General features: G+C 40.4%; 1 protein-coding gene across 2 annotated transcripts in view; it reads left to right on the plus strand.

Moving 5' to 3' along the window:
- Positions 1–25,813, plus strand: part of GMDS (GDP-mannose 4,6-dehydratase) — a 1,339,054-nt gene that overhangs the window by 15,369 nt on the left and 1,297,872 nt on the right. The window lies entirely within an intron of this gene.

The following is a 25,813-nucleotide window of genomic DNA, read 5'->3' on the forward strand; positions in this document are numbered from 1 at the left end:
ACCGTTTGCTCTCCTTTCCCGGGTGATTGCACGGATCAAACAGGAGAAGGCTTCGGTTATTCTAATCGCTCCTGTGTAGCCTCGCAGGACTTGGTATGCCGATCTGGTGGACATGTCCTCTCTGCCGCCGTGGAAGCTTCCATTGAGGTAGGACCTTCTCATTCAGGGACCCTTCCATCATCCGAATCTAATTTCTCTGCAGCTGACTGCTTGGAGATTGAACGCTTGATTTTATCTAAGCGGGGGTTCTCTGATGCGGTCATTGATACCTTGATTCAGGCACGCAAGCCTGTTACTAGAAAGATTTACCATAAGATATGGCGTACATATATTTATTGGTGCGAATCCAAGGGCTACTCATGGAGTAGGGTTAGGATTCCTAGGATTTTATCTTTTCTCCAAGAATGTTTGGAGAAAGGGTTGTCAGCAAGCTCCTTAAAGGGGCAGATTTCTGCTTTGTCTATTCTGTTGCACAAGCGTCTGGCAGATGTTCCAGATGTTCAATCTTTTTGTCTGGCCCTGACTAGAATCCGACCTGTGTTTAGACCAATTGCTCCTCCTTGGAGTTTGAATTTAGTTCTTAATGTTCTTCAAGGAGTTCCGTTTGAACCCATGCATTCCATAGATATTAAGTTATTATCTTGGAAAGTTTTATTTTTGGTCGCTATTTCTTCTGCTCGCAGAGTTTCTGAGCTTTCGGCTTTACAATGTGATTCTCCTTATCTTATTTTCCATGCTGATAAGGTGGTGTTACGTACCAAACCTGGTTTTCTTCCTAAGGTTGTTTCTAACAAGAATATTAATCTGGAAATTGTTGTTCCTTCCTTGTGTCCTAACTCTTCTTTTAAGAAGGAACGTCTGTTACATAATTTGGGACGTAGTCCGTGCCTTGAAGTTCTACTTGCGGGCGACTAAGGATTTTCGTCAAACATCTTCATTATTTGTTGTTTTTGCTGGGAAACGTAGGGGTCAGAAAGCTACGGCTACCTCTCTTTCTTTTTGGCTGAAGAGTATCATCCTTGTTGCATATGAGACTGCTGGACAGAACGAATTACGGCTCATTCTACTAGGGCTGTGGCTTCCTCATGTGCATTTAAAAATGATGCTTCTGTTGAGCAGATTTGCAAGGCTGCAACTTGGTCGTCTCTTCATACTTTTTCCAAATTTTCCAAATTTGATACTTTTGCTTCATCTGAGGCTGTTTTTGGGAGAAAAGTTCTTCAAGCAGTGGTGCCTTCTGTTTAGGTTCCTGTCTTGTCCCTCCCTTTCATCCGTGGCCTATAGCTTTGGTATTGTATCCCATAAGTAAGGATGAAATCCGTGGACTCGTCATATCGTAAAATAAATAAATTTATCAGGTAAGCATAAATTTCCTTTTTTTAAAAAAAATATTTTTTGAGGTTTAAATCAAGCCCATACATTGAAGTTGTTTCCAGACAAATAGTGAATTTTTAAACCAGACATAATAGACATAACATGTTCAACTGACAATATTTTAAAGAAAAGAAAACATGCAGCTAACCTGTTGTATTGTAAGCCCCAAAACTGGTGTATGTAGCCACTTTTGGACCTCTTACTACTACTAGAAATATGGAGCTACGGAGGGCCATCATGGGCATTAGGAGACTACTACTTTTGAGTCTCAAAGGGAAACCTCTATTTTCTTATTTTGCTTATATGTAACTGGAGCTTGTAAAAAAACAAACAAACATTAACAAAACAAAACGTTGGGTTCAATATAAAGGGAAACAAGTATATAGTATTGTAGAGCCTCATTGTCTGTGATACTACTGATATAAGTATATAATGTGATGAATAAAAAGGTCCAAGTTTCAATCCAATATCTATGAGGAACATATATAGGAGTAATGATGATGAGAGCACTATCAACAAGGGTATATCATAGGAGGTAAACTGAAATGATCTTATAATGTAAATAGGGAGACTCTGTACTCATCTTTAAATGACTAGCTCTATCCTATAAACGTTAGTGTAGATACAAAAGTTCTAGGCCACTGTATATCGTGAAATTGTCAAATCGTTTTAGGAGGGATAAATTAAATCACCATAAGGAATTTTCTGACAGGTCAACAGTTGCCCCCAAGTAGAAATGCGCGGTGTCTTTGATTAGAGATTAGGATGCACCATCTCGGCCGCAGATAGCACACCCACCTAGTAGAATGGTTTTAGCTAACCGGGAATAGATAGATATCTACAGCGCCAAAATGCTACCACACAAGATCCTCCCAAAAGCAAGATCTCTCAACCAGATCTCAAAAAATGGGAACAAAAAAGTTAGCAGTAGAGGAGCGCTAGTAATAGCCCCTAAATGGGGATAGTAAGCTAAAAGTGGGAGCTCTAGAGGTGGGACAAAATATGAATAAAAGTAGTTTAATATAAAATACATAGACCGAAATAAACAGTGACCGTTTATTTCGGTCTTTGTATTTTATTGTATTTTAAATTAAACTACTTTTATTCATATTTTGTCCCACCTCTAGAGATCCCACCTTTAGCTTACTATTCCCATTTAGGGGCTATTACTAGCGCTCCTCCACTGCTAACTTTTATGGTTTTATCTAACCCACTAACATAGAGTATAGGCTCACCCTTAGATCCCACTGACCAGATACCTTGGGTATGAGAGTGTACAATATAGAGTATATAAAAACATAATGTAGATTTAACTCCCTTAACCTTCTCTTTAGTCCTTGTCTGTTTAGGGCTGGAATGCTATAAGGTGTTTTGTGGGAGTGGGCCAACCAGAAGATATGGGTTGTGGTTATAGAGTTTGTTATGCTAGTTTGGCTTTATTTGGCATCCCTGAGGACTATGATGAACTATCTAGACTATGGGTTCAAGATCGAGGAATGATCATGCTGTGCCTGTAGTTGATGGGCCCTATGGTATTTAATTATATAAGATCTTACTTTCATTAGATAGGCTAAGCATTTTATTTTTTTAAATTCTTTATTTCAATCATTTTACCGTATAAATTTCTTAAGACACTTGAAAATTCAAAAATACATTTACTGAACCCCTAAAAACATGATACTTTACATAGGGAAAAGGGAACAGAGGAGTAAAGCATTAAACACTCAACCGCCTTTATACAAAAGAGCCTGCGGCTAGATTTTATCCCTGAGTTAAACCCTCCAGTCCATTCAATAAACACAAACAATGTTACAATAACGCAACACGACACAACGATAAAAGAAATGACAAACAAACAAAAACAAAAAAGATACTATGTTCTTAGTTAACACACTTCTTCCCTATCTGCTAAAATAATGATCTGGTTTATTTTAGTCCAAAAATCATTCCCCATATATAAAATAAACTCCTCCAAGTTTTTGTAAAATTGTTTATCCCAGCTTTTTTTTTATAGAACTTTGTATCATAGGCCTCCAGGGTTGCCTGTCTTGCCAAAGAATTTTTAACTGCGCTCATGGAGGGAATTCCATTACTAATCCAATTCTTAAAAATTAGTGATCTCGTAAGGACAATAACCCACTGAATGAATCTGTATTTTGAACCCCATTCTTTTACTCTATTTAAAAAAAAATAGAGTTTTCCCCTGAAATCTTTACCCTTTTCCCTGTAACTAGAAAAATTAAATAATCGATCTTGCCCCAAAGTTGCCTAATCTTGGGACATAAATATACCATGTGGAAAATACTAGGGTCCTCCTCCCCACATTTTTTACATTTATTTTCCGTTTGAATATTCCATTTAAGTGCTCTCTTTGGAGTAATATAATCTTGGTGAACCAGTCTAAAATGTGATTCTCTATATTTAGCTGACTTGGTAACAGTTTTAAGTTACACATCTTCTTTTGAATATTCAGGTCTTCACTAAAATCGGAATCAAATTTGCTCCATTTACTAGTAAACTCACTAGTTAATTCTTCCACTAATGGGGCTTGTAGAATGCCATATATAAAAGACAATAGACCTTTATTTAAAGGGACAGTCTAAACCAGAATTTGTATTGTTTTAAAAAGATAGATAATCCTTTTATTACCCATTCCCTAGTTTTGCATAACCAACACAGTTATATAAATACTTTTTACCTCTGATTACCTTGTATCTAATGCTCTGCAAACTGCCCCCTTATTTCAGTTATTTTGACAGACATCCATTTTAGCCAATCAGAGCTGGCTCACCTGAACTCCACGTGCGTGAGCACAGTGTTATCTATATGACACACATGAACGAACACCCTCTAGTGGTGGAAAACTGTCAAAATTCCTTGAGAGAAGAGGTGGCCTTCAAGAGCTTAGAAATTAGCATATGAACCTCCTAGATTTAGCTTTCAACTAAGAATACCAAAAGAACAAAGCAAAATTGGTGATAAAAGTAAATTGGAATTTTTTTTTTAATTACATTCTCTATCTGAATCATGAAAGTTTATTTTGGACTAGACTGTCCCTTTTAATCTTGGGGCATCTAAGATAGGATGTTTTTGGCCAATGTTTGGTACTATACTGATCATCTGAAGTAAATTAATGTTTTGCTTGCAAGAAGAAAAAAACTTGTCTGATGATGGTACCCTATATCTTTTCTGGAATTCCTTAAAATTGTACGGAAGCAAAGTCAGGGGATCCATCAAATGATGGATAAAACAAATCTTTAAATCCTTCCAGAGTTGAAACACCCTATAATTTAGACGCAGAATGAATCTAGGATTACCTAGGAAAGGGAGTTGTTTTAGATATCAAAAAACTATCCCCCATAGGTTTCATCGCTGCTCTCCAAGTTAACAAAATATCTTTAAATAGAGGATGAAATCCTAATTCCAAGCTCTCGGTTTGAAGCATGCAGCATAAATGATAAAGAAAAGGGGGCACATAATTATTCGTCCATCCTGCAATTAGTAAAATTATTTGTTTGTGTTATCCAATCCAGTGGATATCTAAGCAATGCTGCTTGATTATACATTTTTATATTGGGTAAAGCCAATTAACCAATGGAAGAAAGAGCTTATCTAATCCGATCCTTGGTTTCTTTCCATGCCAAAGAAAATACAGTAGTACTTTCAATAATTTATTAAGATCTACTGGTTTAATTGCCAAACGCAACATCCTTATAGGGTATAAGATTCTTGGGAGAATAAACATTTTAAAAGCTGCTACCCTACCCATGAGGGACAGCGGCATATTGACCCAATTAATTTAATCTTGCATTTTGCTGAAGGGAAGGAACAAAATTTAAACTATACCATTTTAAGTGGATTTGCAGTCAGATAAATTCCTAGGTATTTTAATATCTGAGTTTCTATAAATGGATAAGATTGAGCTGACAACGGTTTCTTTAACCACAAAATTTTATATTTTGAATAATTAATTTTGTAACCTGATACATTGCTGTATGTTTCCAGTAACTTTATAATTTCATTAACTTGCTTTTCTGGAGAGGATATGCACATTAGTACATCATCCGCAAAAAGCGAGATTTTAAAAGTCTCCTTACCTATCTTCAAACCCACTAGAAGCTCTCTAAGGCTAATAGCCAGTGGTTCCAATATTAAATCAAATAAAATGGGTGCAGGGGGCAACCCTGCCTAGTTCCTCTGCTTAATGGAAATGGGGCTGATAGAAAGTTGTTAACCAAAATTGAGGCATTCGAATCTGAATATACATTCAAAACTAACCCCAAAAAATTCCCCTTCAGACCAAATTTCTCCAAAGCTTCATACATGAAACTCCACTCTGTCGAAGGTCTTCTATGCATCCAAGGATAGCAGGAAGGCCTCCGGCAGAGTCGAGAACTCTTCCCCCCCCCCCCACTTAGAACCACTATGTTTAAATATAACCTTTCTGATATTCAGCTCTGGGGTTCTCCCCATCACAAAACCTGCCTGATCTGCATGGAGTAATTTTGGCAAAATTGTCTTAAGTCTATCAGCCAGAGTCTTCATAAGGATCTTGTAATCAAAATTTAAAAGAGATATTGGCCTATATGAAGACACCTGCATACTATCTATCTTTTTTAGGTAACAATATAATGTTGGCTGCCTTAAAATGAAGGGACAACTTTTGCTTATGGGAGTAGAACAGATCATACTCATGGCCTTCGTCATTTTTGTATTATCTGATTCCAGAATAGGAGCATTCAAAGCTACCAGATCTTCCACAATTTTGGGTACTTTGATAGTTTCCAAAAATCCCTGAATATCCTCCCTCATAGGAAGTTGAGAGGAATCTAAATTTGTAAAGTATTTTTGGAAAAGTGATGAAATTTCCTCTACATTATTGATAATTCTCCCCCCTTCATTTATGGGCCCTATAGACTTTCTCTTCTTTGTTTTATTAAACAGGTTTGCTAAATATTTACCTCCTTTATTGCCAAATCCCTCCAAGTGTACCGAACCTTTTAATGTTGACTTTCCTGCCATGCTAAGGAAAAAAACCCTCTCTTTAATTTTAAAATAAATAAATCTGTTTGTATCCGTTGGAGTATGCTATTGAGAGGGCTGTTGCTAGCTTCCCCTGCATAATGTGCCCCTCTTTTCTTAATTTTATTATATATGATGTAATTTCTGTTTTCAGAGCTGCCTTAGCTGCCTCCCAATATATAGACATATTACCACTATATTTCCTGTTGTTGTTGCTATACTCATTCCTCTTTGATTTTAAGAATTCCACACATTTTAGTGACTTAACCAAATAGATGGGAAAATAGACTGAGTTATAGTTAGCCTTTTGTGGTTCACTTAAAGTCAAAGTGATGGGAGCATGGTCTGAAAGTATGAATTCAAGAATTTTAATATCTATAACCCTGTTCAGCAGGGAGTCGGAAACCAAAAAAGATCTAATCTTGCCAAAGTGTTATGGGATTTCGAAAAACATGTGTAGTCCAAATTATTAGGATTAAAAAGTCTCCAGGCACCTACTAAATTGTAAGACGCAGAGAATGTTGTGAATACCTTTTTTTCATATTTAGAATTATTTTTCCACCCGTTTGATGCCCTATTTCCCCCAAGTTTCTTTCTATCAAGAAAATAATCTGGAGTGACATTGTAATCGCCCATAATTATTGTTTTATACTCTGAAAATTTCTCTAAGATTCTATGGATCTTCTTCCAAAACCTCCAATCCAATTTATTGGGTCCATATATGCTCCCGATTACATATTCCTTACCTTCTATGTCAATAATCGGGATTATAAATACAAAATGCCCTTACCGATCAATTATTTTTTTGTTTAAGATCATATTTGAATTTTTTGTTTAGCAGGATTGCTACCCCTCTTGCGGATTTGAAATATTATGAACTGATAACCTCCCCAATACACTTTGTCCTGATTTTCGAATGTTATATTTCTGCAAGATGTGTTTCCTGGAGGCCTATGATATCCAGCTTCCTCTTACTGAGATAATTTACAATAGCTTTAATTGGGGAGTTGATTCCTCCCACATTCCATGACCGGAATTTAACCATTAATAAAGAAGTCTAGAGAATAACCTGTCTGCCCTCAACATATTGAGCAGCCAATGGGTCAGAGGAAAAAACAAAACAAAAACACACATGGAACAAACAAACATATAAATATATAGCTGTGCATCCTTCCTAAATACTTTTTTTTTTTTACATAAAGCATTTTTATTTCCTAAACTCAATAAATCCTTAATCCTTATAAGGGCTAGTTTCCCTTGTAGAGAGGGAGAGAGAAAAAAAACAAAAACCCCACAGTACAACATCCCACATTCTGTAGTCAACCTACTATTGTGCATGTACCAAATCTGATGATTTTTTCCAAAATGTTAAACAATACCCCTTATCCGTGACCCATAGTAAACAACAAAATTAGCTTTTAAATCTAGCTGAACCCCACATTCCTTTACACCCATTTCATATTAGAACAATGAACAAAAACAATTCCAATAGGGGATTCCCCCTGTGACTGTATATTTATAGATCAAATAAAAATTTAAGGACCTAAGATAATTTCCCCTATCAGTGGGTGATAACACAAGTAAACTATAAGACCTTTAAATACTAACATACCCTCTACCACATGCTTATATATTAATTGAGAAGTCCTTCAAAGATACTCTAAGAACTTCCCATATCTATGGGTAATATTTTAAGTGAACTATAAAATCTCTAAACAATATCATATCACTTAGGGGCCTATTTATTATGTGTCTGTCCGACATGATCCGATCAGCGGATCATGTCCGACAGATATCGCTGAATGCGGAGAGCAATACGCTCTCCGCATTCAGCATTGCACCAGCAGGTCTTGTGAACTGCTGGTGCAACGCCGCCCCCTGCAGATTCGCGGCCAATCAGCCCCTAGCAGAGGGGGTGTCAATCAACACGATCGTATTCGATCGGGTTGAATTGCGGAAATGTCTGTCCGCCTCCTCAGAGCAGACGGACAGGTTATGGAGCAGCTGTGTTTAGACCGCTGCTTCATAACTGGTGTTTCTGGCGAGTCTTAAGACTCGCCAGAAACATGGGCCCTCAAGCTCCATACGGAGCTTGATAGATAGGCCCCTTAGTGTACGATAGTAGGTAAAAAAAAATAAAAAAATATAACAACCTAGTGCATAGTAAGCATTTTCACATATACCTATACTCGTATCTGTCTAAACCTTCTACACATAAAAAATATGAACAGAGTGGTACTTTAATAATAAACATTTTTACATGTACCATGCTCTTGTGTGGCTAAACCCTCTACACATAAGTGTTGCTAGAGAAAAAAAAAATTTGTGCAGGCTAATAGGATAATGTTGATCCTTTTCACAAATGCATATGCCCTTATATGTGTGTTTACCCCACAGCAAATTGCAACATTTATATACTGGATCACCAATTTAACAACAACTCTAACAAAAGCTCCCCATGTGACCACGTGTTTATGTATCAATAAAAAAAACCCTGACATATCTCCTAGTGCAAGATGATAAATTAGTTATAACCATTTTCACAAATTAAGAAACATTTAAGCAGCCTGGTGCTTTCATAATCAACATTTTCCTACATACTTATAGGCTTATATAGCTAAACCTCCTACTCGTGAATAATAACAATTGTTTCCTAAAAAATAGGAGAGAAACAACCCATTAATTTAAATGATTACTGAGTCCTTATCCAAAAAACGTTGTGCCAGTTCAGGGTTTTCAAAAACAAAACAATCGTTCCCAGATTTAATTTTTAGTTTAGCTGGATATAGGAGTGAAACAAATTTCCCCTCTTTCACCAATCCGGTGCAAATTGGGGAGAATAGTCTCCTTTTATTAACCGTCTATTATGAAAAATCTTCCATCTTTATAGGTAAGCTGTTGCATCCTCCTAAAGGCTCTCAAGATATCCAATTTACCCTGGAAATTGAGATACTTCACCATAACCATTCTGGGCCTGGTTGACCTTAGCTCAGACTCCTCCATTATTTTGCTTGTTCGATGGGCTCTCTCTACTGCATGTCTTGCTCCTCCTCCTTACAACTTTAGTAGTGAGGGTAAGGTTATTTCAGCGAATTGAATCAAACTTTCTGCTTTTACTTCTTCTGTAAGCCCAATTATTCTCAGATTATTGCATCTGCTTCTGTCCTCCAATTCTTCCACTTTAGCCTCTAATCTACCATTTTGTTTTAACAGCAGATTATATTTCTAATCGGAGTATAAATTATCCTCACATTCCGAAATTCTTTGCTCCAGTTCTGTGAGCTTAGCATATTTTGGTGTTTTATTTCCTCCATTATGGAGGCCAGCTTTACATTTATCTCCTCCATTTTGGGAAAAATTAAAGCTGATACTTGATTGGCTATATTATTGGATTCTTCTCCTTTCTCCTCCAGTACTGAAGACGCTCAAACATTTATACTTTTAGAGGATTTCCTATCCCCTACTTTATGTTTAGGTGACATTTTCTGGGATTTCAGATATTTATCCATCCGGAGTTTGCATTACCTACTTCTCTGTATATCTAATTCTCAAGGCTTTCCTCCCCACCGGGTGTATCCAAAGGAGGGGTTGCACAGCCTTTAGATCCCCACTTATCCTGCTGCTTTCTTTCTAACTCCTGTGTTGTGAAGTTAAATGTGTTCATACACCAAACACATAGTTCCCCAGGAGTTGGTAACCCAGCCTAGGGAATCCTACAAGAATCTGCTCATTTTAATGATTGCCCTCTGACTCTTGTTTGTAATAAGGCAGAGAAGGAGGTATTTGCACAACCCAATATGGTCTGCAGAGCTGCTCCATTTATAAATTCTATGTAAAAAAGGCTTTTGTCGATTAAATATATTACACCAACAGATAAGTAGCCAGAATAACTGTCTTTCCTTCCACCTTTACAGGGTGTAACTTTCCAGCCAGATTACACAGTTCAAATTTTTTTACAGAAGCACTGCAATTCCTTCACCCAACAAGTGAACATGTGTTTGCGCTCCAGTGTTTTAAAACTTATTACAAAAATGGCACGTATACATTAAACTCACCAAACTTCCTTTTAACCCAATTGGGCCGCACATTAGTGGTATATTGAAAAAAGAAAGGAAGAAAAGTACCTTGACTTATTGGCTGTTTATTTACTCACTGTTCTGGGTCCCTTTAAGTATGATTCTTGGTCACACTTTCTTCAAGGGGGGATGAGTCTCACCTGATGTAACTGGTGAGCTATGCAGAAGCCCCTTACCGGGATTTCTTAGGGCCGACTCCTTGGCTTGCTGGAGCCTATGCCTCCTCCTTCTATTGCCACGGTAGTAAGGTGGGACATCCAACCTGTCTTTTCCAACGTCACTTGCGGGCCTGCAGACCTACGCCTCCCGCGCAGCTTTATTTCAGCAGCCCTGCTGCCCGGCAAAAATTGCTTGTTTGCTGAGCATTGCATGTAAGCGCACATACGGCACCGGCTCTCTTCATCTCCCTTCCCTGCAGCCACACATCTCCTTACGTGATGCTGCGACGTCACCGCTATGCACCTCCCCTTCAGGCTAAGCATTTATAGAAAGATAAAATACAACTTTTTTGTTTGGAAGCTCACTGGCCCAACAACATGAATAACAATCATCTTGAATACTCTAGATGGGTATAATGGTCGATGTATGTAACCTTAACACAGTAAAACATAGCAACCTAGAACATCTGTTGCTCAAAACATGTATAGCTTAGTGTTATAGATTTATGTGAACGCATAACATTCCCTGTAGCCGTTAAATCACAGTGAACAATAGTTATAACAAACAATGTCTTTGTAGTCGGCAGCATTCACTATGAGATATAAAGTCCAGCTTCATAAACTGACTATGCATAGATTAGATTTAGTGATGTCCTTTGGGAAAATATTACACAATTAGCCCACCCCAATGCTTGATTTATCTAGAGAGAAACAAATATAGTTCACCTTCAGCCTTGTACGTGCGCAGGGAAGGGTTGGTACTGTAATATGTTCTTCTGTGATGTCATGACTGAAATGGCAATATATGTTTGAAGGGAGCTTTGTCCCAAACAAGGGCTATGTCCGGCATCACGAGTGAGGTATGGAGAGACAGCTGATCATGGCGTCAGCCCTGTAGATCGACAAGGTGAGGATCGTTGATATGCTGTGGGTGAAGCCAGACACCCTTCATGGACTGTCAGCCAGCTTTTGTACTGAGGGTCTCCGAGGGTATTTACGGACAGGGCCATATTGCTGCTCACAGTCTCAGATGCTGTTGGGGATCCTCGCTGTACTGCATCAACAGAGTTAATTAAGTCGCCCTAGCTAGTGTCGGTTAGCTCTGAAGATGGGTTTAACTCCTAAATCTTCCCTTGTTTAGAGATGTTAGATGAAGGCTCCATTGCAGTCCTGCCTTGGGGTATGATCTGCTCCCGGTCGGCATTCAGACTTGATGGCTCCCTCATTAGCTTGAGAAAGATGGTCTCAGATGTGGTAGTTATAAACTACCTTGTAACCCAGAATCGGGGGGGGGGGGGGGGTTCAGGCGGTAGCTCCAGACACTTGTTAGATTAAGTGTATATGTAATATCTCTGGAGTTTAGGCAAATGCAGGTCAGGAATGCCGTCAAAAATCAGGATCTTGCTGATATTGAGTTACATATTTCTTCTCTTGAATGGGTATAATTGACTGAAAAATTTAACTAACAAAACATAGAAAAAAAATATTTTAAGATTAGGAGCTTCACTAAGAAACGTCCTGCCGCTCCAGAAGTTGGCTCTGCCCCCCCCCTTAAAATTATATTTTTGTACCATTTGCTGATCCCCCTTTTTTTTTTTTTTTGCCCCATGCTACTGGGCAGAACGGATTAGTGCTTCTTCTTTTCTTCTTAAATGGAAAGAGTCCACAGCTGCATTCATTACTTTTGGGAAATAAGAACCTGGCCACCAGGAGGAGGCAAAGACAACCCAGCCAAAGGCTTAAATACTCCTCCCACTACCCTCATCCCCCAGTCATTCTTTGCCTTTCATCCTAGGAGGATGGCAAAGAAGTGTCAGAATTTTTAATTTTTGTTTTTGTCTCTTATGGAGGGTAGTACTCTTCGGCATGGGACTGGAGTTTTCAGTGGTCCTGTCAGTCTCTCAGTGAGGGCTTGGATGAAAGTTAGAGTCCAGAGATGAAGGGAGTTTCTTTCTGTGAAACCATCCGACTCATATTAACAGCTCCTCAAGCAATCAGCGTTGTCTAACTTCGCTTCGCTGCCTGCTTTCTTCTCTCAAGTCCATGGCGTAAGCGATGCTACACACTTGAAGGGACGTGTTCCTGTTCCACGGCGTAGATTCTGGTAAGATTGTTTCATTTTACTTTATTCGTCATTGTAATGTGAATGTTTCCCGAGAGGCTACCACCTTGCGGGCCTAACTTATACATAAGGGTCTCAGCGAGTCTCTTTTTTAGTATCTTGGAATAGAGGGTTAATATCTCCCAAGGGGGGTAATTAAACAGGGGGGGTTTATAATCATGTTTGTTATGTGATTCAACCTCCTTTTGTGTGATGTTTACTGGGCTTGTGGTTGGAACATTGAGACCTTTGGAAGTGACGCAGCCTTTTGGTTGGGCGCACTTTTTTTTTTTTTTGGACTGTACAGTTCACCTTGTGTTCGGGCGTGGCTATGTTCCGTTTTTCCATGCCCGCATTCCCGACCGCGTGGCGAAGGACATTTTCTAGTCCGCAGGGGTCTGGTCATAGGAGGTGGTGAGTGCCCCAGCCATTGGGGGTGTCAAGTGCCGTTTTTTTGGTTTTTACTACTTTAGTCCATATTTAAATATCCTCTATCCAGTTATGGAGGATTCTGATGCTGAGACTGTTAATTTCAGATTCAGTTACATAGGATTCTGATACTGAGACTATTTTGATTTCAGATTCTTTGTCCGGTGATGAAGCCGGAGTGGCCTCGTTGACAACTGTCAACCAGTCTTGTTCCGTATGCCGTTTCAGAGCGCCTGGTTCCTCGGGCTCGGGGAATCAAGGGACTGCTGAGCCATCCACCTCTGGGGGTCCTGTCCTCCAAGAGACGAGTTCCCTACCAATTCATACTTCTGCACATGCGGGTAACCCAGTTTATGGTTCCTCCATGCGGGGTGGCGTGTTTCCCCCGGAGGTTGCAGCACGTTTTCGCTTCCACATAATGTTGGCTATTGTTCGTCTGTAGAGTCCAGACGTTTATTTGAGAATATGCTAGTGCCCTATCGTCCCGGGCCTTCCGCCTTGTGGAGGACCTCTACAGTTCCATGCGGGGGTATCTGTCCCTGAGTATTGTGCCTTTCGTTACAGGATTGCGCGCCTTCGCGTATTGCTCAGACAGGTTTTTCAGTTATTGAATGACCCTATCGTTACCAGATACGGGGATTTTCAGTCTGATAATTCGAATGGTGCACCTTTATTAGACATGTGGGGATAAAGTAATCTCCTGATTGTCATTGTTTGAGATCTTTCCCAGTTTTGTAAGATAGGGCTCCGTTTGGCTGTCTAGCATGCGGACTGTTTGTAGTTTGAAACCAGCTGCAGCTCTTGACACCTTTTTATAGTGTATCTAGATGCAGCTCTTATTCTTGACGTGTACGGTCTGTCTTAGTTATAAGAGACCTGTGGGTCTTCTCCCATTGTCTCCGGGTGAGTTGATCTCCTTTTAGGGATCTGTGTTTCTGGGTGATGGTTGTTCCCTGCGGGGACTTTGTTTAGCTCAGGGTTTTCCGGAGCTGGGTGGGCTTACTGCCTTCTCTTCCTTGTGTCCTCTGCTTGTGCGGAGGTCTTAGGGAGACTAGTCCTGCTAGTAGGACATTTTTTGACCTTGAGGTATCCCTTTGTCGTCCTGAGGCTCTGAGAAGTATCTTCATACGACTTCTAGCCTTGCTCCTTGGAGCGTTGGACTTTAGCTAGAGGTAGTTCCTTCCTTTGGTTGGGGCTTTCGAGTTCTCTCGCTATCTAGATTTTCTGGATATGAATCCATACCCTTGCGTCTGGCTTTTTTGGCCAGTTGAGGTGTTTAGTTCTAGGATAAGGTTTGCCTGAACTATTGGGTACCCGGACCTGTTTTTCTCCCTGAAACTTCCGGTTGCTGAAGCTTCGCTTGGCCTTTTTCTTGACCCAGTCTTGGGTGGTTTTGGAAACTTGGATCTCAGGGCAGGTAGGGGTGTTCCACGATAGTGGGAACTTGGGCTATGTCCTTGCTTCATCTACCTGACCTGGTCATGGTTGGCCAGGTTCTCTGAGTATTTTTTACTCTTTGTCACAGAGTAGCCCTGTCATCTGGTGGTTGACTGCGTGGCTTGAGCCTCAAGGGTGGTTGGTTCATAACCAGCTGCTGGCGTTGGATGTCCAATTTCTGGTGCGCCTTAGGGTTGCATTCCCCTGGTATGCTTGCCAGTGTTCCTGTGGATTCCCTGCTCTGCAGGCGAACAGGTTGACTGTGCATCTGCTCGGCAAGCTACTTGCAGGGGGGTCCTTTTCTAGGACATCTGGTTTGGGAATTTATCTTCCCATTAGCTGGGGATTTTGGGCCTTGTGGACAGTTTTTGCCCTTTCGGCATCATCCCTTTTTATTAGGGATATTCTCCTGCCTATGGACATAGTCCTTGTTTAGGGCTTCTCCTGGAGAGGAGGTGGAACGGTGGGATTGGTTCCCCCTGGGGTCTTGCTTGCTCCAAGCAGACTTTGAACGGTGGGATTGGTTCCCCCTGGGGTCTTGCTTGCTCCAAGCAGACTTGTTGGGCCTTAATTTGATAGATCCTTAGGTCTATGGCCTTGTTGTCTGTTTTCAGAACCGGATTGTACTTGTACTCTGTGGGGATGGCTGTGCTATCCTTACGCTCGTTCCTGTACCTGTTCTTTTGTTCCCTCGTCTTGGATCCTTGAGGCTGGGTTGGTCCAGCTGGGTAAGGGTCTGCAGGTCAGGATGGCCGAGCGGTCTAAGGAACTGCGTTTGGTTGCAGTCTTCCCTGGATGTGTGAGCTTTGGTGTGTCTATCCTGTTAGCTTAGTCTGCTAGAGTATAGATTTTCCTTCAACTTGCTCTATTGATTAGAAGAGGGTTTACTCTTCCTTCGGGATCTGAGGGTATACTCTCCTTCCAGGGGGGCCACGATGGAGGTTTTGTGTTCCCCTTTTTAGGGACCTGTGTGTAGGTCCGGTGACTTAGGGTGCCTGGAACGTGCCCTCTGTCTGGGGGTTGCTTTTATGGTCTGTTTCTTGCTTGACTGCTTTTTCTTCCTCGCAAGTACCCCCTGTGTCGTCCTGTTATGGACTCTGTGTTCTCAAACTTGGGGTTTTTCACCTGGGTGTATTGCACACTTTTTTTCATGGTCGAATACTTTGGTATTCTATGGTCAGACACCGGGAGGACTTTTTCTCTTCAGTTGCATTCCGTGCTTGCAGGATGTTAGAGAGACGTCTGTTCTGTCTCTGTGCCCGGTCTTATCCCGGGTTTAACTTGGTGTAGGCATGGCCTCCTTTCTCTGTTTTGGGCCCCTTTGGGTCTCTGTGAGCTGGGCTCACTCCTGGAGGTGTTCTTTTTGTATTAGGGGACCTTTCGGTTTCCTTGGTTCTCATTTGCCTTCTTCCCTTGGGGGTTTCGGCTGGTGTCTCCTTCATTTGTGGAGATGAGCGGTGGGAGACTGTTTGTTGGGTGACGGTGTCTCCTGGAGGACTGTTGGCTCAGTCGAGTCCGTTTGCAGTCTCTGGTTTGGCTTCTGGACTTCACTGCAAGTAAGTGTCATTTGGGCTTTTCCTTTTAAAAAATTTTTTGGCTTTTGGCGAAGCGGGGTTTCTTATTGGGTAGAGGTTCAGGCCGGGTACCCTCAGTATGGGCCGCCTATTGTACCCTCCCGTCTAAGCATTCAGTGTCCTCTATAGCTTGGGTATTGTTTTTCCCAAAAAGTAATGAATGCAGCTGTGGACTCTTTCCATTTAATAAGAAAAACATAAATTATGCTTACCTGATCATTTCCTTTTCTTCTGATGGAAAGAGTCCACAACTCCCCACCCGTAATTTTATGTGGGGTGTCCTCATTGCTCTTCTGGCACCTTTCACCCGGATATTTCTTCTACTATTCCTCGGCAGAATGACTGGGGTATGAGGGGAGTGGGAGGAGTATTTAAGCCTTTGGCTGGGGTGTCTGTGCCTCCTCCTGGTGGCCAGGTTCTTAATTCCCAAAATTAATGAATGCAGCTGTGGACTCTTTCCATCAGAAGAAAAGGAAATTATCAGGTAAGCATAATTTATGTTTTACCATAGCACCATTACAACAAATGCGGCGAGGTTACGAGTTGGTTAATTTTTGGGGGTTTCCTGTCCCTTTAAGTTTTTTCTCGTATTTATTTAACCCTCTGTTTATTATCTAGCCCTCTATTACATTATGTGCCCCCCACTTTACTATCCCACAATACTCTACCTCTCATAATTTGCAACAATCACAGAGCACCTATTTCCGAGTGTGTATGTATATATATTGCATTTTCACAAGATTAAATCAGATTCCGAATAGAGTTGTGCAAGTTCATCAGCGAATGAAACGGACAAATGCATAGCCCTTGAACAGTATATACTGTACGTATAACATCATTTTTGTTTATATTTGTTACACTTTGTAAAAGATTCCTTATTTGCTCACACAGATATGTAAGTTCTTATTTAATATATTTTAAAAACCTTGTAACAACCAGAAAACAACATATTTTTTGGAAACTGATTGTAGTAAAGGAAACTAAATTGTAAAACAATTTGAGAGAAACTGCTTACCCATGTAAAGCATGAAGAACAATTGTCTCCCCATAAGATCTTAAAGGGATATGAAACCCAAAAAGTTTATTTTGTGATTCAGACAGACCATACAATTTTTATAAAGTTTCCAATTTACTTCTATTATCAGATTTGCTTAGTTCTCATGATATTATTCTTTGTTGAAGAGATACCTAGGTAGGTGTCCGGAGCACTACATGAGCCGGACAGATAGCTCAGCATGCTAAGGCACTGTGGCTGAGCTCTATAGCAACCCAAGGGTTGCAGGTTTGATCCCCGGCGAGGTCCACTCAGCCTTTCATCCTTCTGAGGTCGATAAAATGAGCAGCGCCTGGAGACCCTTACGAGTGATTAGCCGCGCTTTACAAGTACCCAGTACATACTACATGGCAGGAAATAGTGCTCTAGTACTCTTGCAAAACTGCTGCCATATAGTGCTCCTGACACGTATATGCTCTTGAGCTTTTGTTCAACTAAAGACACCAAGGGAACAAAGAAAATGTAATAATAGAATTAAATTAGAAAGTTGTTGGGTTTTCTTTCCTCCTCGGAAATGTGGCACCTTAGTCAGAAGTACAATATCAAAGCCAATGCACAAGCCCTCTCTTGTGCATTTGTTTACTTTGACAGTTAATTGGTCTTTAGTTGTATAACTTGATCACATGACTTTACAAAGAGACAAGCATGGGTTTTTATTTGAATACATGGACTTTTTTTACATACAGACAAAGGCTCTAGCTGGATATTACATTTGGGTTTCTAAACCCACAAAACTGCTAGATCTTCTCTGGGTTATGGGTTTAGAAACCCAAAATATAATATCCTGTTTAAAGGGACAAAAAATAAACGTTCATGATTCAGATAGAGAATGTAATTTTAAACAACTTTCCAATGTACTGTTATCATCAATTTTGCTTTGTTCTCTATTATTTGAAAGCTAAACCTAGGTAGGCTCATATGCTAATTTCTAAGCCCTTGAAGGCCGCCTCTTATCTGAATGCAAGAGGGGTTTTCACAACTAGAGGGTGTTAGTTCATGTGTGCCATATAGATAACATTGTGCTCATGCCCGTGTAGTTACCTAAGAGTCAGCACTGATTGGCCAAAATGCAAGTCTGTCAAAATAACTGAATTAAGGGGGCAGTCTGCAGAGTCTTAGATACAAGGTACTCACAAAGGTAAAAAGTATGTTAATATAACCATGCTAGTTATGCAAAACTGGGGAATGGGTAATAAAAGGATTATCTATCTTATTAAACAATAAAAATTCTGGTGTAGACTGTCCCTTTAAGGCTACAGCCTATGTCCATGGGTGGAAAACTTCATATATTTAAATAAACATATGTGGGCTCTAGTGGTAAAGTGACATTAATGGACAGACTGCATTATTACCTCTTGGGTTCTTGTCTTGCTCATGAGCAAAAAAATTAGGCAACTTAAAGAGACAGTCTACTGCAGAATTTTTGTTTAAAAAGATAGATAATCCCTTTATTACCCATTCCCCAGTTTTGCATAACCAACACGGTTATATTAATATATGTTTTAGATCAGTATCTAAGCCTCTGCAGACTGCCACCTTATTTTAGTTCTTTTGACAGACTTGCATTTAGCCAATCAGTACTGACTCATAAATAACTATGTATCTATGTAGTGCACATGAACTAACGCTGTTCAACTGTGAAAAACAGTCAAAATGCACTGAGATAAGATGTGGCCATCAGGGGCTTAGAAATTAGCATATGAGCCTACCTAGGTTTAGCTTTCAACAAAGAATACAAAGAGAACAATGAAAATTTGATGATAAAAGTAAATTGGAAAGTTGTTTAAAATTGCATGCCCTATCTGAATCATAAAAGTAAATTTTTTACTAAGCTATTCCTTTAAAGAGACAGTCTAATGTAAAAAAATGTTCGGAGCATGTCATTTTTCCATTACTGACCCTGGTTAACTGTGTGTTTAACGCATGTGAAGTGCTTAAAGGGACAGTCTAGTCCAAAAAGAACTTTAATGATTTAAATAGGGCAAGTAATTTTAAACATCTTCCCAATTTACTTTTATCACCAATTTTGCTTTGTTCTTTTTATATTCTTAGTTGAAAGCTAAATCTAGGAGGTTCATATGCTAATTTCCTAGACCTTGAAGACTACCTCTAATCTGAATGCATTTTGACCACTAGAGGGCATTAGTTCATGTGTTTCTTGTAGATAACATTAAGCTCATGCACGTAAAGTGACCTAGGAGTGAACACTGATTGGCTTAAATGCAAGTCTGTCAAAAGAACTGAAATAAGGGGGCAGTTTGCACAGGCTTAGATACAAGGTAATTACAGAGGTAAAACTTGTATTATTATAACTGTGTTGGTTATGCAAAACTGATGAATAGGTAATAGAGGGATTTTGTTTCTTTTTAAACAACAAAAATTCTGGTGTTGACTGTCCCTTTAAAGTGATGGTAAACTTTACATGTTTTTATAACCAGTCAGGAATCTAAGCAATATTTTAGAGGGACTTTAAAATCATTTTTTCTTTTGGTGATCAATTAAAGTGGGCTGCCCGAACGTGGTTATTTGAATGGCTCGGCTAAATTAAAAAGTAAGTTATAGTGCATCTTCATTAGAAGCGGTCAATTAAAATTCATCAAAATCTTTGCTTCAATTCCGTACCAGATTTTATAACATGTAACGTTTACTATCACTTTAAACACATGGGTAAAGTCCCACTATGGAGCTGAATGCCCTGCAGCTCTCAAGCAGGGCACAGGATGTCATTTGTGGGGTTGTGCAACTGCCACTTCTTATTGGTTGACTAGCTGTATCCAGCTTGAGCGCTACAAGGCATGCAGTGGTTAAACAAATAGTTATCTAGGGTTAGTAAATCAACAACAGAGCCCTAATTGGTTGCCTAGGGTTGCCCTTTCTCCAACATAGGTGTGTCCGGTCCACGGCGTCATCCTTACTTGTGGGATATTCTCTTCCCCAACAGGAAATGGCAAAGAGCCCAGCAAAGCTGGTCACATGATCCCTCCTAGGCTCCGCCTTCCCCAGTCATTCTCTTTGCCGTTGTACAGGCAACATCTCCACGGAGATGGCTTAGAGTTTTTTGGTGTTTAAATGTAGTTTTTATTCTTCAATCAAGAGTTTGTTATTTTAAAATAGTGCTGGTATGTACTATTTACTCTGAAACAGGAAAGAGATGAAGATTTCTGTTTGTAAGAGGAAAATGATTTTAGCAACCGTTACTAAAATCGATGGCTGTTTCCACACAGGACTGTTGAGAGGAATTAACTTCAGTTGGGGGAAACAGTGAGCAGACTTTTGCTGCTTGAGGTATGACACATTTCTAACAAGACTCGGTAATGCTGGAAGCTGTCATTTTCCCTATGGGAACCGGTAAGCCATTTTCTTAGTTTAAGTAAAAGAATAAAGGGCTTCATTAGGGCTTAAAAAACTGGTAGACATTTTTCTGGGCTAAAACGATTACTTTACTAAGTATATTTGGCAGATTATTACTTTTAATAGTTGTTAAATCTTGGGGATTGTTTTAATAAAAACGGCAGGCACTGTATTGGACACCTTTTTCACTGGGGGCCTTTTCTAGTCATAGACAGAGCCTCATTTTCGCGCCTCTAATGCGCAGTTGTTTTTGGAAAGCATGGCATGCAGATGCATGTGTGAGGAGCTAAGAACCACTGAAAAAGCTTATAGAAGGCATCATTTGGTATCGTATTCCCCTCTGGGCTTGGTTGGGTCTCAGCAAAGCAGATACCTGGGACTGTATAGGGGTTAAATGTAAAAACGGCTCTGGTTCCGTTATTTTAAGGGTTAAAGCTTTCAAATTTGGTGTGCAATACTTTTAAGGCTTTAAGTTACTGTGGTGAAATTTTGGTGAAATTTGAACAATTCCTTCATACTTTTTCACATATTCAGTAATAAAGTGTGTTCAGTTTGAAATTTAAAGGGACAGTAACGGTTTTATTGTAAAACGTTTTTTGTGCTTTGTTCACAAGTTTAAGCCTGTTTAACATGTCTGAACCATCAGATAACGATGTTCTATATGTATGAAAGCCAATGTGTCTCCCCATTTAAATATATGTGATATATTTGTGTCATAATGTCCAAACAAAGTAGGGATAATAATGCCATAGATATGATATTGCCCAAGATGATTCCTCTAATGAGGGGAGTAAGCATGGTACTGCATCATCCCCTTCTGTGTCTACACCAGTTTTGCCCACACAAGAGGCCCCTAGTACATCTAGTGCGCCAATACTTATTACCATACAACAATTAATGGCTGTAATGGATAATTCTATTGCATGCATTTTTTCCAAAATGCCTACTTATCAGAGAAAGCGTGATTGCTCTGTTTTAAACACTGAAGAGCAAGAGGACGCTGATGATATCTGTTCTGACATACCCTCACACCTATCTGAAGGGGCCAGGAGGGAGGTTTTGTCTGAGGGAGAAATTTCAGATTCAGGGAAAATTTCTCAACAAGCAGAACCTGATATTGTAACTTTTAAATTTAAATTTCAACATCTCCACGCACTACTTAAGGAGGTATTATCTACTCTGGATGATTGTGACAATTTGGTCATTCCAGAGAAATTAGGTAAGATGGACAAGTTCCTAGAGGTTCCGGTGCCCCCCGATGTTTTTCCTATACCCAAGCGGGTGGCGGACATAGTAAATAAGGAGTGGGAAAGGCCCGGCAGACCTTTTGTCCTCCCCCTATATTTAAGAAATTAGGTCCTATAGTCGACCCCAGAAAGGACTTATAGCATACAGTCCCCAAGGTCAAGGGGGCGGTTTCTACTCTAAACAAACGCACTTCTATTCCTATAGAAGATAGTTGTGCTTTCAAGATCCTATGGATTAAAGGTTAGAGGGTTTGCTTAAAAAGATGTTTGTTCAGCAAGGTTACCTTCTACAACCAATTTCATGCATTGTTCCTGTCACTACAGCTGCGTGTTTCTGGTTCGAAGAACTAGAAAAGTCGCTCAATAAAGAATCTTCGTACGAGGAGGTTTTGGACAGAGTTCAAGCTCTTAAATTGGCTAACTCTTTTTTATTTTAGAGGCCGCTTTGCAATTAGCTAGATTAGCGGCGAATAATTCAGGGTTTGCTATCGTGGCGCGCAGAGCGCTTTTGCTTAACATCCCTTTCAAGGGTAAAACACTGTTTGGCCCTGACTTGAAAGAGATTATTTCAGGGAAAGGGCCACGCCCTTCCTCTGGATAGGTCTTTTAAGGCTAAAAAGAAGCCACATTTTCGTCCCTTTCGCAGAAACGGACCAGCCTCAAATTCTACACCCTCTAAGCAAGAGGGTAATACTTCTCAAACCAAGCCAGCCTGGAGGCCGATGCAAGGCTGGAACAAGGGTAAGCAGGCCAAGTCACCTGCCACTGCTACCAAAACAGCATGAAGTGTTGGCCCCCGATCTGGGAAGGATCTGGTGGGGGGCAGACTTTCTCTCTTTGCTCAGGCTGGGGCAAGAGATGTTCAGGATCCTTGGGCGCTAGAAATAGTTTCTCAAGGTTATCTCCTGGAATTCAGGGAACTACCCCCAAGGGGAAGGTTCCACGGGTCTCAATTATCTTCGAACAGGCATTCTTACACTGTGTAGAAGACCTGTTAAGCATGGGAGTGATTCATCCTGTTCCATTAGGAGAACAAGGGAGGGGTTTTTACTCCAACCTGTTCATAATTCCCAAAAAAGAGGGAACATTCAGACCTATTTTAGATCTCAAGATTCTAAACAAGTTTCTAGGGGTTTCATCATTCAAAATGGAAACTATTCGAACGATCCTTCCTACCATCCAGGAAGGTCAATTCATGACCACGGTGGACTTAAAGGATGCGTACCTACGTATTCCTATCCACAAGGAACATTTTCGGTTCCTAAGGTTCGCCTTTCTGGACAAGCATTACCTGTGGCACTTCCATTCGGATTAGCCACTGCTCCAAGGATTTTCACAAGGGTACTAGGGTCCCTTCTAGCGGTGCTAAGACCAAGGGGCATTGCAGTAGTACCTTACTTGGACGACATCCTGATTCAAGTGTCGTCTCTGTCAAAAGCAAGGGCTCATACGGACATTGTCCTAGCCTTTCTCAGATCTTACAGGTGGAAAGTGAACATAGAAAAAAGTTCTCTGTCCCCGTCAACAAGAGTTCCCTTCTTGGGAACAATAATAGTTTCCTTAGAAATGAAGGTTTTTCTGACAGAGACCAGAAAATCAAAACTTCTAAGCTCTTGTCAGGTTCTTCATTCTGTTCTTCTTCCTTCCATAGCGCAGTCCATGGAAGTAATAGGTTTGATGGTTGCGGCAATGGACATAGTTCCTTTTGCACAAATTCATCTAAGACCATTGCACCTGTGCATGCTCAGACAGTGGAATGGGGATTATACAGACTTGTCTCCGACGATACAAGTAGATCAAGTAACCAGAGATTCACTCCGTTGGTGGCTGACCCTGGACAACCTGTCACAGGGAATGAGCTTCCGCAGACCAGAATAGGTCATTGTCACGACCGACGCCAGTCTGGTGGGCTGGGGCGCAGTCTGGGAACCCCTGAAAACTCAGGGTCTATGGTTTCGGGAAGACTCTCTTCTCCCGATAGACATAATGGAACTGAGAGCGATATTCAATGCTCTCAAGGCTTGGCCTCGACTAAGCAAAGGCCAAATTCATAAGGTTTCAATCAGACATCATGACGACTGTTACATATATCAACCATCAGGGGGTAACAAGGAGTTCCCTGGCGATGGAGGAGCATCCGGGGGAGTGGGAACTCCATCTGGAAATCTTTGCCCAAATAACTCAATTATGGGGCATTCCAGACATGGTTCTGATGGCCTCTCGTCAGAACTTCATGGTCCCTTGTTACGGGTCCAAATCCAGGGATCCCAAGGCGACTCTATTGGATACAATAGTAGCACCTTGGATCTTCAACCTAGCTCATGTATTCCCACCGTTTCCTCTCATTCCCAGGCTGGTAGCCAGGATCAATCTGGAGAGGGCTTCGGTGACCTTGATAGTTCCTGTGTGGCCACGCAGGACTTGGTATGCAGACCTGGTGAATGTGTCATCGGCTCCACCATGGAAGCTACCTTTGAGACAGGACCTTCTTATTCAGGGTCCATTCAAACATCCGAATCTGGTTTTCCTCCAACTGACTGCTTGGAGTTTGAACGCTTGATTTCTTCTGTTAAGTGTGATCAGTCCACGGGTCATCATTACTTGTGGGATATTAACTGCTCCCCTACAGGAAGTGCAAGAGGATTCACCCAGCAGAGTTGCTATATAGCTCCTCCCCTCTACGTCACCTCCAGTCATTCTCTTGCACCCAACGACTAGATAGGATGTGTGAGAGGACTATGGTGATATATTTAGTTTTTATATCTTCAATCAAAAGTTTGTTATTTTATAATAGCACCGGAGTGTGTTATTCCTTCTCTGGTAGAATTTGAAGAAGAATCTACCTGAGTTTTTCTATGATTTTTAGCCGGAGTAGTTAAGATCATATTGCTGTTTCTCGGCCATCTGAGGAGAGGTAAACTTCAGATCAGGGGACAGCAGGCAGATTAATCTGCAAAGAGGTATGTAGCAGTTTATTATTTTCTGACATGGAATTGATGAGAAAATCCTGCCATACCGTTATAATGTAAACTCAGCCTTGAATGCAGTAGATGTAGCTGATATCAGGCTGTCATGTATGTATATTTTACACTTCAGTTTTCTGGGAAATGGTACTTCTCTGGCTTTTAAAACTGTATACATAGACTTAACCTATTTTGCAGGGACTTGCAATAGGTTTTAAATGACAATTAATTATTGAGGTAAAACGTTTTTTTGCTGGCATGTAAAAACGTTTTTTTCTCTGAGGTACTGGGTGAAAAAATGTTTTGGGCACTTTTTTTCCACTTGTCAATAGTTTTGATTTAAATTAGAGCAGTTCACTGATCCCTCTCACTGTTATGTGTGTGGGGGAGGGGCCATTTGGTGCTTTCACTATGCATCAGAAAAACTCAGTCAGAGGTTCATTTTCTTCCTGCATGATCCGGTTCATCTCTACAGAGTTCAGGGATCTCAAGAGTCTTTTTTGAGGGAAGTAATCATTCACAGCAGAGCTGTGCTGATTGTATTGACTGTGATATAAAAAACGTTTATTTGTGTATTTTTTTCTGCTGCCTGGGTTAGTTATCATTTGCTGAGGGGAACAATCCTTTGCTAAAACTGTATATTCTGACAAAGATTGATGCTATAACTTAATTATTTTATCTGTTATAATATTTTCTGTGCTTCTTAAAGGCACAGTTCGTTTTCATATTATTTGTAAATTACTTTGAAAAGTATTTCCAAGTTGCTGTTTATTTGCTAGTGTGTTAAACATGTCTGATTCAGAGGAATATCTCTGTGCTATATGTGTTAATGCCAAAGTGGAGCCCAATAGAAATTTATGTACTAAATGTATTGATGCTACTTTAAAAAATAGTCAATCTGTACAAATTGAACATATTTCACCAAACAACGAGGGGAGAGTTATGCCGACTAACTCGCCTCACGTGTCAGTACCTGCATCTCCCGCTCAGGAGGTGCGTGATATTGTAGCGCCGAGTGCATCTGGGC

This window comes from Bombina bombina, chromosome 5 (assembly GCF_027579735.1).
Source record: "Bombina bombina isolate aBomBom1 chromosome 5, aBomBom1.pri, whole genome shotgun sequence".
In the NCBI taxonomy this organism is placed as follows: domain Eukaryota; kingdom Metazoa; phylum Chordata; class Amphibia; order Anura; family Bombinatoridae; genus Bombina; species Bombina bombina.